Consider the following 13,640-nt stretch of genomic DNA (forward strand, 5'->3'; position numbering starts at 1 on the left):
GGGGGACAAGGCTGCACAGCCTTGCTCCAAATCACTCCTTGCTGACTTCAGTTTGTGCATTCCAACATCCTAAGCTCTTGAGTAGCCCTGTTCTCATTTGGGGCATACTATCTGAGGACTCTAAGTAATGCCAACAAGAAATACAAAACACTGGGTTTATGGATGTCTGCAGATGGCTGGGTGCAACTCAGGTGCTGCTTCAGGCCTTTGTCTTGCACATTGGGATCCACTGCTAGGGCTCGGAGTCCAAAATGCAACCCCAGACATGATTCACTGGCCTGGAGTTGTATTTGGAGAGGACTAATATAAATTCTAGAATCTTACTATGGATTATTTACTGGTCATATTAGCATGCAAGCTGATTCACATTGCCACAAAAAGCTTTTGCTTGCATAGGAATATTATTATGCTATCAACCGCTTCTGATACTTCACCGATTTTTTTCTATTTTCTCCCTCCTAATCTATTTTTTTTAGGCCAACAACCCTGCATCAATGCCAGCATCTGCCTTTCTAATAATGCAACTATTTACTGCATCATTGTGCTCTACTCTCATTTCTTGTTGTCATATTCTCCACGACATTATTTGAAAATTGTCAGAAGCCTCAGTGAGAAATTTTTACCAGAGGTATAAATGAGAAACTCAAGCAGTGCAGCTCGGTTACCATGTAAAGGCACGGAGACTGAAGTCACACCATGTCTTCCCAGTGTGAACTCCTTCAGGACTCAGGCTGAGACACTCAGCCTACATATGCTGGAAAATGCTTGTTTTATCCTGTCATGTATGCTTCAGTAAAGATGTTGAAGTTTGCTCCGAATCCCACTGGACAGCTCTGCACTGTGTTTCCATCATCATCTTTTGTGTCTTTTGCTCGACAGAGATCACTTCTTTCTTCAGCAGCCAATGTCTGTGCAGCGATCAGTGAATTATTATAAAAGCAGGAGTTGCTTGTATTGAGTTATATCTCCAAGATTGAGCTAGCTGACTTAGGCTAAGTGGTTTTAACTGAGTCAAATGCACTAGATAAAAGAGAAGCCAAAATAACTGAATGAGTATGTTGAATGGTGCTTGTTATCAGCACCTTTCAAACATTTCCCTGAGCTCAGTACCCAAATGTGTCTACCTACGTAGTTGCTTTGTCCTTGTGAAGGTGGTCCTTAGAAGCAGAGAAATAGGTAGGGATTGCAGAGCCTTGTCAGAGTCCTCCCGCTGGGTGGCCTCGGCAGTCTGTGGCAGCTCAGGACATGCTACAGCCACCACACTCAGGGTATGGAGGAAAAGACGTTTTAGGAAGGATGGTGCTTTTAGGCAATCAAGTATTCAGGGCAGCTTGGCTATACAGGAGAGTGTTGCTCACTATTTTCATACTGTTTTCCAGCTTCCATCTCATGTGGTCCAAACCTCCACCAAAGTTAGCCTGGGATAACACCATGTTTCAAAACTCCTGAAGGTGACTGCTGAGCCACTCAGCTGCCCCAGTGCAGGGAGGTGTGCCTGGCACCAACATGTTCCTGCCTCCCCCAGCAGCAGCATATAGCTCTATTTCCATGAGCTGACTTCAGCTGGAAGGAACACATCAGGTGTTAGCCCATTCCATTTGCACCCCAGAGGTCAGAAACACTCCTCCTCAGGTGTTACACCAGGGTTGCTCATGGCATGAATGGGAGTGAACCAGCGGCTGCAGAAGACACCACCACAGAAGGGAGCAGCTGAAACCCTTCCAGGCTGGCTGGCACTCACAAGCATTTTCTTCTCTGTGTGCCAATTGTACGTGGACCAATCCGGGAAACAAGAAGTCTCCAAAATGAGAGATCCAGTGTTCTGCTTTGTGACCATACAGTTTAAGACTGACCCAGACAGGAGTGTTCCTTGGCTTTTGCACAAACTTCTGAGTAGAACAAGGTGATTTATTTCTGGAACCAGGGCTTAAAGGACAGGAGGGATATGTACAGTTAAAACAAATAATTGTATTGGTACACATTTCGAGTGTCCCTTCTCAATAAAGAAGCCAGATACAAAGTAGCACTGTAGTTTTATGAGGCATACAACTGCTGGATGTCTGCATGTCTTGTTGCACGTAATAAACATTACAGTTTCATGCTCTATATTTTGTTGTTTGAAAATCATACCCATAAATGTACATATTCTCCTGTATCTGATGTGGCTCTACAGAAGAATTTTCTAAACACTGATAAGAAAAATGGGTACTACTAAAAAATAACCCCTTTCTACTCCCAAACAGAAATACAAATTGAGTTTCCCAACATGAAAAAGATCTTCTTTACTGTGAGGGCTGCAGGGCACTGGAACAGGCTGCCCAGAGAGGCTGTGGAGTCTCCTTCGATTGAGACTTTCAAGACCTGTCTGGATGTACTTATATGTGATCTGCCCTAGTTTTTGGTCCTGCTCTGGCAGGGGGGTTGGACTCCATGATCTTCAGAGGTCCCTTCCAACTCCTAATATTCTGTGATTCTGTGAGTAATTTAAATCTGAATCAGTCATCAGAGTGTTTGTAGAATAAAGCTGGTATGATTTTCTGAGTTTTGTTTGGTTAATACAATGAGGCTTCTAAATCTCACCAAGTATTAAGGACGTGAAGTCAGAAAGGTTTTTTCAGCTCAGCTGTGCTGAATGGCAATTACACATTCTGAACAATCATACAACTTCTTTAATCAAAGGAGGTAATATGAAAATGGCTAGATTTTCCTCAATACTTTCAACTTCAGTGAAAAATACAATAATTAAACTCTCGGTACAATGACTTTCAAACCTCTGTGCACTCTCAGCCCCCTCCTTTTTTCTGTCTCTGGATAATAAATCCTTATGAAAGCTGCCACCACGACTGAGACAGGTTGTGAAATTGTTTAATAATGTTGACTCAAGTAGTGACATAATTTGGAGACTTTTGGTTTCCTTGCAACATCTTTAAAGACAACTGTGAGCTGCTGGATGTGGCAGAGCAGACATAGCGCCCAGCAGCAGGAAGGAAGATGTTTGTAGCCACCAGGGCTCTCTAAGCCCCATGAAGACCAAGGTGAGTCAGATTTAGGGGGAGAAAACTCTCTGTCGCCCTCTTTCTCCTTCCCTAGTAATTAATCTTACAAGCTCTTATTTGAAATACTTCTCATAGCAGAGGGACAGAGATGGGTGAGATAATGCCTCGTATTTTGGAGACTAAGGACAGTGCTCAAGCCACCCTTGACAGCCCAAGCAAAACATTTTAACATGCCTGTAAAATAAAAACATCTAGTGGAAAGTAAACCCCACAGAGCCAGTTGCTTTCTCCATTCTGAGAAGCAGCCACCACTTCACGACCCAGGCACTTGATGAACCTGTGTGGAGTCAGCAGTTGGACTCCATGAACATTTCTTTTACAAAACTGATCATTTCACCAGGAACACACAAATCTACTTTTAAAAAGGAGACAAAGAATGAGCCTGCAAGGTTCCTTCCCACTGCCATGCTTTTTCATTTGCAAGTGACATTAACCTAACTCCAGCAAAAATTATCAGTGTCTCTCAAGTAGCTGTATAGTGTGAAAAAAACTCAGTTTTGTTGTTCCTTGTGTGGGAGACGTGAGTCAGAGCACTCTGGCTTCAGTGTGGGAACCACACTGTGCTTCGAAATAAAGTTCAGCTCCCATGAAGTCCTGAAAAACAGTAACGTGCTCTCAAAATACCTTGTGGTTTTAAAGATATGTATCTAATAAATCAGAACATTATTTGTTTAAATGGATGTAAAATGTCTGTCTCTCAAAAGCTGGGCTGTAATTCTAAGGATGCCATGGAAAGAAGAAAAAAAATTACTAGCACTAGTAACAGATGTGAAATTACATTAGATAAATATAATCATTAGTTTCAGTCTCACCCTGGTTAATTTGTTTGTGGAAATGTGCAACCCATTATTCATTAGGTAATTTTTCACACATTGATTAGAAAGCCATGTCGAATTGTGACCCAGCACATTGGGGTTTGCCTATCTTGCAGTGAACTATATCACTTACAATAGTGGAAATGGGGGACAAAATGTTTATCTCAGGCTGATTTTGTGCCAATAAATAAAGTAAATCAATAGCCAGTGAAGTGTGAACAACATTTCTCTGCTGTATAATATGGTTTTGGGGGCAATTTGACATGCTACAAGGGGAAACAAGGGTCTTGAACAGAAAGGTAATAAAAGCAAATCATGCTGGTAACTGTTACTGAAGTCCTGTATTTTTCTCTACATGGGCAGCTTTAAGATGAGAAAAATAATGTACATAACAGTCTAAAACCACCAAGACACTCCCCAGCTTTGTAAACTTTGGGGATCAGATCCAGATGTGGTCAATAGAGGGGCAAGTTTCTGGAAAATGAATGTGACCATGGATGATAGCTCTGCAGATAGACAGGACTCTGAACTGTGCTGGCAGTGCTGGCACATCCCTGACAGCACTTGCCTCCAGTGGTGACTTCTCTCTGGTAGCTTCCTTTCTGCTGGAGAGTAGTGTAGGTGAAAGAGACCTGGGGGTCCTGGTAGACAGGAGGATGACCATGAGCCAGCAATGTGCCCTTGTGGCCAAGAAGGCCAATGGCATCCTGGGATGCGTTAGAAAGGGTGTGGGTAGTCGCTCAAGAGAGGTTCTCCTCCCCCTCTATTCTGCATTGGTGAGGCCACATCTGGAGTATTGTGTCCAGTTCTGGGCCCCTCAGTTCAAAAAGGACAGAGAACTGCTCGAAATAGTCCAGCGCAGAGCTATGAAGATGATTAAGGGAGTGGAACATCTCCCTTATGAGGAAAGGCTGAGGGAGCTGGGTCTCTTTAGCTTGGAGAAAAGGAGACTGAGGGGTGACCTCATCAATGTTTACAAATATGTAAGGGGTGAGTGTCAGGGGGACGGAGTTAGGCTTTTCTCAGTGATGACCAGTGATAGGACAAGGGGTAATGGGTGTAAATTGGAGCATAGGAGGTTCAAGGTGAATATCCAAAAAAATTTTTTTACTGTAAGAGTGACAGAGCCCTGGAACAGGCTGCCCAGGGAGGTTGTGGAGTCTCCCTCACTGGAGACATTCAAAACCCACCTGGATGAGTTCCTGTGTGATGTACTCTAGGTGACCCTGCTCTGGCAGGGGGTTGGACTAGATGATCTCTTGAGGTCCCTTCCAGCCCCTAAGATTCTATGATTCTATGATTCTAGGGAGTTAAATTCTGAGGCTACAAATAATTTTGCATCGAATCGCAGAAGCAGTATTTCCATATTCCTGTGGGACAACTGCAGCACAGGTGTAGCTTATTTCAAGTGGCATGTGCCACTGGTGTAGGCGGGTGGAACTTCCTCAGCTTCAGTGTGTTACACTGGTTTGCATCACCAAAGAAGCTGATCCTTCATTACTGTTATTGAACTTTGATATTTTGCCTTCTCACATTACAGATAAGTAAAAAAGAAAAGGAGAGAATTATACATTTGTGGCTGGTGGTGTAACACCCTGCTCAAGTTATTCCTTCTAAAAGACAGTTTGGGAAATGTAGGTACACAATCAGTGGTTTTACCCAAGCATCAGTTGTGGGGTACTTTGTTTTATCCACACTGCTTCTTGACTCAACTAAACACAAATGAGAGTGAAACATTATTTTTTATTATTATTGTTAATTTATTTTTGTTTTCTTGGCATTGCTATGAAGGAGAGAGGAAGGGATGTTGCAGTACAGCTCAAGCCAGTCTTTAAAGAAATCTCAGAAATAAGTCTCAAATATTACCATGCCTGGCATCAAGACAAAAAACCCACATGTGGCAAACACAGGAAAAACAGCTCCTTCAGAGTATTCTGAAGTGTCCAAAACACTTAGTGGTTGAGTTACCTGCAACGTCCTGCACAAACTATCACAGCATTTGCAGCAGTCCATGTAATGTAAATTAATAAACTTGGTCTGGAGGAGAAGCAGTGTAATAAACTCAGCCAACCCCAGCCAGGAACCTTTCCCACCTTCATGCCCATGGCTCTTGGGGGGTCTTGGTTTCCTCCTGTGGAGACCCAAGAGACCACATCTGCCAGGCAAGTGGGAAGAGTGCAGGGGCTGGAGTGAGCCATTGCTCTTCTCAGCTCCAACAGCTGGTTAGTAATGCTGAGACTCAATCAGCCATTAAACTAAATTTTGGGCAGTGTACGCAAGTAGGGAGGGATTGTTCCCATGTCAACCCAAAGATGAATATGTGCTTTCTAGTTCCCTCTTTCCCCATCATTCCAGTGCCAGGGGCAGAAAGGCTGTGCAGAGCTTGGGTCAAGCCAGCATAAAAACTGAAGGTAATAGCCCAGCTTCTGTAATGAAGTCTCTTTGCCCAGGTGCTAAGTAGTATAAGAGAAGGTGAGTTTTTTAAGTGTCAGGTTGCAGGAGGGAGGCAGGTTGCTCTAGAGAACATTCAGAGCTGGGAAGTGGGCAATCCTATTTCTTCAGTGATCCTGGCAGTGATTCATATGTGGCATGGTCCCTCTGAGGATGGTTGCAGAAGCATCTGCCCACCAGAGCAGGCAGCACAAAGCTGTTTGTGTGTATCCAGGCATTAAGGTCCTTTGATCAAATCACACCCTATCTGCTGAAATTAGAAAGAAAGTGACTTCTGATGTATTTTTAATTCAAAGTAAGTATTTTATGTAATAAAATAAAAATATCTTAATATCATTTAAAACCAGCTGTTGATGCTGCATTTGTTGTTTTCACAGAAATCAATTTAAATTGTCTGAAACAGTTGCTACATGAGTGTCTGCAAATGTGTCTGTTAAACTCATAGGAATATCTTCTAACACTGGAGGGGCAAGAGCAATATGTATCTGTCAATTTATAAGGTGCCTCTGCCTGGCATTTTAAGCCTCAGTTGTTTTCTTTAAAATACAGATTAAAATAACTTGCGGTTTTCCACATAATGCAGACTGCATTAAGGCAATTAACATTTAATTAACAGCAGGTTTTCCTCGGCAGGTCAGATTGCAAAGGGCTCAATGTTGTTGCCATAGAAAGTGGAAGGTTGGGCTGTTTGGTTTCCAGAAAAGGGACATCTGTGTTTGAGTCCTGACAGACTGAAATAATCCTGGGTAGGCTATAACACTCCAAAGAACAAGGAGAGAAGGAGGCTACTAGTGTCACAGAGACCATCTCAGGCTGCTGGAGAATGTAATTTGCTTCAGAAATCAGTGTGCTGTTGTTAGGGTATTTTTTTAATTGAACTGACAGTAGAGCTTTAAAACTCCTGTAAGCACTCAGTAAGCTAATTTAACTGTTTTCCTCTGATATGCTTCTTAATTGCAGGAACAGAGCAGTGCAATTATTTTTTAGTTTTGCTTTTCATCTTTTATTTTTGCTGCTTCTCTTGTCTTCAAATTCTTCACTCTTTCTCATGGTAGCCATTTGGGGCTGATTATGGATATTATCCAAGAGTAGATAGAAGCACACATTTCATTAAGAAGTCACATTGTAGCTCTGAATTTAAAACTGCTATCAAGATGGTGCAAGCAACATTTGTGTAGGGATCTTCAAAAAGGACAGAAATACTGAAATGAAGATAACAAGATAAATGTAGTGAATCTATGATAACACAGACTGATAATTTTTATGGGGAAAAGAAAAACAACTCTTGGAGAGAACTTGGAAGAGCTGTGAGGGCTCCCAGAATGCTGTTGGAGTTTACATTTTCTCATCAATAGACACAAGAAAAGCCTCCAAATTACAGTATCAGTGAAATACCGTAGCAACAGCAGCAACAGACTGTATTTTTCAGTAGTGTTATTCAAAGCTTCATGGTCTGGAAGGGTGTTGTCCTGGTCTTCAGCAATTCAGTCTCCTAGACTTCAGCAATTGCAGGCAGAGCAGCTCTTACGGTCCAGGGTAGTCAGAGACAGAGATATTCAGAAAAAAAAACCCTGAAAACCTCAAATGTTTTAGGTTGTGGTTTGCTCCTCCCCAGATGCAAGCAGTAGGTCAGCTTTCCCTCTTTTGATAGCAGATTTTAACCATCACATTTACCCGTCTGTCCTGATGAAGTCATTACTCCCCACGCCCGCATAGGTTTGCTGAAGAGGCTGGTAAGGAAGATCTGTGATGCAGTAACAGACCTTAGGGAACCTGTGATCCAATGACTGTGATCCAATGACTGATCCAATTATAATACATACTATAATGTATAATCTCTGGGAAGAGTATAAATTTAAACAGAGTACCTTGGTAAACTGCTGTGTTGACGCTGTTCCTCAGATTGCAGAGGAGACATAAAGAAACACAAAGTATGTGAAGAAACAAGTCTGCTGATGGCCTAGGTAGGAGCAACAGCTCTGCTAGTTGTGAGCAGTGTGTCCAGCCTGTCCCAATGTGGCCCTTCAATGGTGTTAGCTAACACCATGGAATGCACTGGCCCAGGAAGCCCAAGGCACGTGGCCTGGATAGACATAAAGGAGAAACCCAGAAATTGAAAAAGCTGGTGCTCTCTGCCTTCACACCCTGGTGCCAGAAGCTCTAGTGAGAAACTAAATCCAGTCTGCATGGACCATTTTGGGCTACTTCTCCTTCAGAGGCTCTTGGGAGCAGAGCAGGGCTATAGGCATCCTCCTCCCTGGGCCCAGAGGTGCAGCTGAGAGCCAGGGCCAGGTCATCACTTTGCTCCCGGGAGCCCTCCAGTTCCTCTCTCTCCACATGGGGGTCTCTTCTTAGTGGAAAATGCTTCAAAAAGAAAAAGAGGACCAAAGTGATCCAGCACTATATTTCTTTTCACAAATAGATGGGTCTGCCTAGTTTTAACGGAGGGCAGTTAAGAGTGGGGGCTTTCTCTGAATGCCAGTGTGATTGCCTGCAAGGGCAGCACTCTCAAAGCATGTGAAGAGCACAAGACAGAGAAGGGGTTACAGAGGATTAATCTGGGGTCATTACTGCAGGTAACTGAAAGATGTTTGCAACCTGTCTACTTGGGCAAATCAGTACAGAATGGTCAGAGATGAAAGCTTCTGGAGCAATAGCTCCCGAGTGCTCACACCAACGCTCACTTGTGTTAGGCTACTGACTAGAGCAAAAGGAGCTTTGGAAAACTTTCTGTTTGGACAAGACAAACCATGCCAAAACTACCCTCTATGGAAACACCCTGTAAAAGGAGGAGGGGGATTCCTGAGATTTCCTGATATCTAGATTGCCTAGTGCCTGCCCTCCTTCTGGGATCAGAGCAGTGTTATGGTCAGGGTGAAGGTCTCCAGGGCAACCACAAGACCTGCTCTACACTGGAGTGAGCCACTGCAAGGAGTGCAAACTGCTCCTGGACAGTTTTAGTTGCTTCTGAGCTGGCCATGTAAGGCCCAGATGTTGTAAATTGGTTGCCATGCCTGTCTCTCACCTTCCCATTTTTCTTTTGTTTCACCATTATTATAAAAAATTGTTGGATGGCTAATATTACAAGTCCAGGGCAAAACTACTCATACGTTTAGTGTAAGGACATTTAAATATTTAAAGCAGATGGTTCCCAATGACCTTACATGTCTCCTTTATAAATGTATGTACTGTCTTATAGAACCATCTGCATCCCAATATGCAGCTCATATGTTTCCAAGTGTTTCCTCGTTAACCAGTGGAAAAAACTTCATCTTCCGTCCAATGTGAGATAAAGGTTCAAGCTCAGTTAGAGTTGAGTGAAGCAGCACTCCAGTTGGGAGCAGAATTTAGCCCAGGGCAGTGAGGCTGTTGATGCTGTACACTTTGAATATCAGGCAGATCAACAAGGGTAGGATTTGGAGCATGCTGGCAGACTTCCTCACGTGAGATGAGCCTGGAATTCCAGCAGGAGAACAAATGATTTGCAAAAGCATAGCCACTGGTGAAGACAGCACATGCACTTTGCCTGATGCATTGCCACTGCGAGGCTTTTTGTGACATGCAAAGCAGTGTACAGTGATGCATGTTTTTCCGTGCCCCTTGCTTCTTGCTCTGTTCTTGTACAGAAGAGCAGAGCCTAACTAGTAAAAGCAATTTGCCATTCTCTGAGGGACCCAGGGGATTTGAACTCTGATCTTGTGCTTGTCTGCCTCTCCCTTGATTCGCTGGACTGGCAGCCTTCCTGTGTGAGTCTCCAACATGCAGAGCTGCTCCATCACTAGAGCAGTATGGTTGCCTTCCTTCTTTCAAAGAAAAATCCTTTATTTTGTTTAGGACTTATCCTGTGACTGGCCATTTGCTACCTGCACTTTTTTGGTAGAAAATCAACTTAAAGAATTGTTCATAAAACATACGTAAGTGGCAGGTTGATGTGAGGTGGCATGCCTCTAATTTAAATTTTGATCAGAAAAAAATACAGAAATGTATTACATGAGGAACTGCTAAGAGTTGTATGGAATATTGTGTTTTAAGACCTACTGTAGATCTATGTCGGTGCCTGTGAAAGAGAGGATAATTAGTGCCCATACTCTCAGTCATATCAGACTAAAGGTAATGGGGTGTAAGAAATGGTTCATTAGGCTCTCTCAAGTACTTTTACTGTGTCCATACTATTTATACCAGCAGAAAAAATTCAATGTCTTTAAAATCAAGTCAAAGCATTCGCCTTAGATTCTTCAGTTTAAGAAATAACATTGAGTGATGATCTCTTAAAGTCAAACGGAAAAAGAATGTACATAAAAAAATCCCCTTAAACCAGTTTTATTAGTATTCTGTGTCACTCCAATGCAGTCTCTGTGCCTGTGCAAATCCTGCCTCCTTCATTTGTACTTTCTTCTATATGTTTAGCTTGCATATGGGGAAATTTGTGGACACAGCAGGCAAGCAGGCAGATGCATAGTATTAATTTTTGAGAGAAACATGCATAGGGAATATAATTTGCTTCCTGGTCTGAAAAAAAGAGCAAACTGTGTGGCAAACAGCAACATATGTGAGTAAGGTAATGGAAACAATGACTGATAAAAAAGAGTTAAAAAAAAACAAAGTATGTGTAGCTTGACTAAGTGGGGAGGACAGGATGGCATGCTACAAATGTTTGAAGGGTACAGCTATCAGATGAGGGTGGGAAAGTTATTTAGGCTGACAAAGGAGGTATAAGTAGGACTAATAGGATGAAGTTAACAAAGGAAAAATTTAGGTTAAGAATCAGGAAAAGCTTCCTGACAGCAAAATATGTAATACAGCTCTGGAGCAATTTCTCATGGGAAACAGAGAAGCCCCGTTGCATGAAGCCCTATGCATTTGAACTAAATTGTAAATGTATTAGAAAATATAAGGAGAATAAAATACAAAGTGCTTTTCTTCATATAGGAGGCTGGACTGGATAATTGGGGGCTGCTTTCCCCCCATTCCACTTTTTCTGGTTCTTTGCTAACTGTGTGACAGTTTTACTTTCTAGAAAAGTAACTAGCACAGCAAGGGTAAATTTGGGAGTCAGCCTATTAGCATAAATTATGCTATATATCTACAAGATAATAAGGGCATAGCAAAGACACATTCTACTAATACTGCATGCAATTCTGAGTGCACTTTTGAACATATCTCATTTTTTGATTTGCAGTCTTCGGCATCTCCATTTTGAGAATTTGGCCCTAAGTGCTTAGTCTTATGCCTTTGCAGTGTCTGGCCAGAATTAAATGAGCTGCATCTGACAATGCAGGCGCCATACATGGAGTGAGAAACACGACTAAAAATAGGTGTGGAGCAACCACAGCTCCCACTGGCTTGAAGGGAGAGCAGTAGTGCTCAGCATCCTTTGAAAGCAGGTCCTTCCCATGGCTCTCAGGTCAGTGGCTTGTTTTGCGCAGGGCTACACAGACACAAGCCCAGGATTTTGAGCTTGATATGACAGGCAAATACTTCACAGGGACAGAAAGTGTGAGAAGGACCGCATGATGCTGTGGTGGCCTAAACTTGAATACATTTGCTTTGGGCATCACAAAGGGACTGCGTTCATCACCACAATTCCCCTGGGATAATAGGTTTTTCAATTGACCTATGTAGGGCACAGATTGGCCCAGTAGCCATATTGTATAAGGACAGGTAGGACACTCAACTCTTTAACATACAGACAATGAGCACCTGCACCCAGAGAGAATACACAATTAAGGCATTCCGATTAATCTGGTATCACAGAACAGACATACAAGGGGGAATAGGCATATCCTGAAAGATGTAAAGAGTAATTATCTACATATGCAAAATACATACTCTGTGCATTTAAGTGCAAATTTAAACTTGGGCTATTGCCACCTGTTCTAAATCACCTTGTGAAAGGAAAAGGTTCTAACTACAAAATGTTATTGGGAAGTTTAGTTATAGTAGCATCGTAAGTTGCCTTTGCATACATTTTAGAAGGTACAGCATCTTTGTTATAGATTATGGTTTCCCTCACACAAAAGAACAATCTTTGTATTGAACAATGAACAATGTATCTTGTCGAAAGATGCAATTGGATATGAGGATGGAACCATCTTGGAAGCTTTTTTTCTTTGTATATATACGTGCAAACAAATGTTCAGTAACCTATGACCTCTACACAGGAAGGGTTTATGCATAACTGTAAGTCAAATACCACTCAAATCACAAAGAATAATAGCTCATATATTTCAGATTAACTTTCCTAGGTGCAAGAGCTTGAGCTTTAGAAGGTAGGGAATCAGAACATGTACTGGCATCCCACAGGATTTTTGTCATGCAGTCTTATGTAGAGGGAGAAGACGAGCTGTTCTCCACAGTGTTACAAAAAGGTGATGAAGCTTTTGTGATTGTCACAAGCACATGTAAGATTTTGGGATGAGGAAGCCTGATATTTTCCTGCATGTGAATATTGTTCCCTTGTCTTCCACAAACATGTTTTTTGTTCACCCTGAGAATTTAGATATATTAAAATCAGTCTCCGTAGTCCTTACAGAAGAGGAAGAAGAAATGCTCAAAAGCCCTTTGACTTCAATGTTTGTTTGATGTTTTATTTTTTTTTCTCCTGCACTAGGACTTCAGAACCACATCATCATTACTTTGTGAGCTGAAAATTGAGCTTTCAGTGCTTCCGATGTTTCATATGTGGCCCTGGAAGACAAACTGGAAGAAGGTTCATATGTTTTATAGTAATTTAGAAAGCAACAATATATCCTTTATACAGAAAGCAGAATGCAGAACGAAAGCTGCCCTCATGTGTTAGCATGAAAAACATTTATCAAATTTTTAATGAAATTGCAGTGTACACCTGATTTAAAAAATATTCTGTACACCAGCCAGAATTCGTGTTGCATAAAAAAAATACATATAAATCCTCCATATTATGGAAGTGCTTAGGGTGACCACTAATGAGTCATGATCCTGCTGTTCCAGGCCCTGTGCAAAGAGAGAACCTAAAGATTATGCCTGTGTGGAGCTGATGACCCTGATTACATGAGCGAGCACCCAATGATACCACCACTGTGTTTACTGCAGAAATTGAAAACTCTGGGTTAATCCTGTCTGGCATAAGGTTTGGAAAAGATAAGTAAGATGCACAGTAAGCTGAAAAAGCAAGGAAGCAAGGAAAATGCCAGTTCAGATGCTGTGCCCTGCATGGAGGTGCAGCACATCTCCCTTCCCAGGAAGCTACAAGGAGTGCAGCACTCTTGCTATCCGTCACATCTGCACATTACAGACCTCTTCCCTGCCCTGCCATGACTCATTTCAGTACAGTGAGGTA

The sequence above is a fragment of the Chaetura pelagica genome, unplaced genomic scaffold (assembly GCF_000747805.2).
Source record: "Chaetura pelagica isolate M959 unplaced genomic scaffold, ChaPel_1.0 scaffold169, whole genome shotgun sequence".
Lineage (NCBI taxonomy): Eukaryota > Metazoa > Chordata > Aves > Apodiformes > Apodidae > Chaetura > Chaetura pelagica.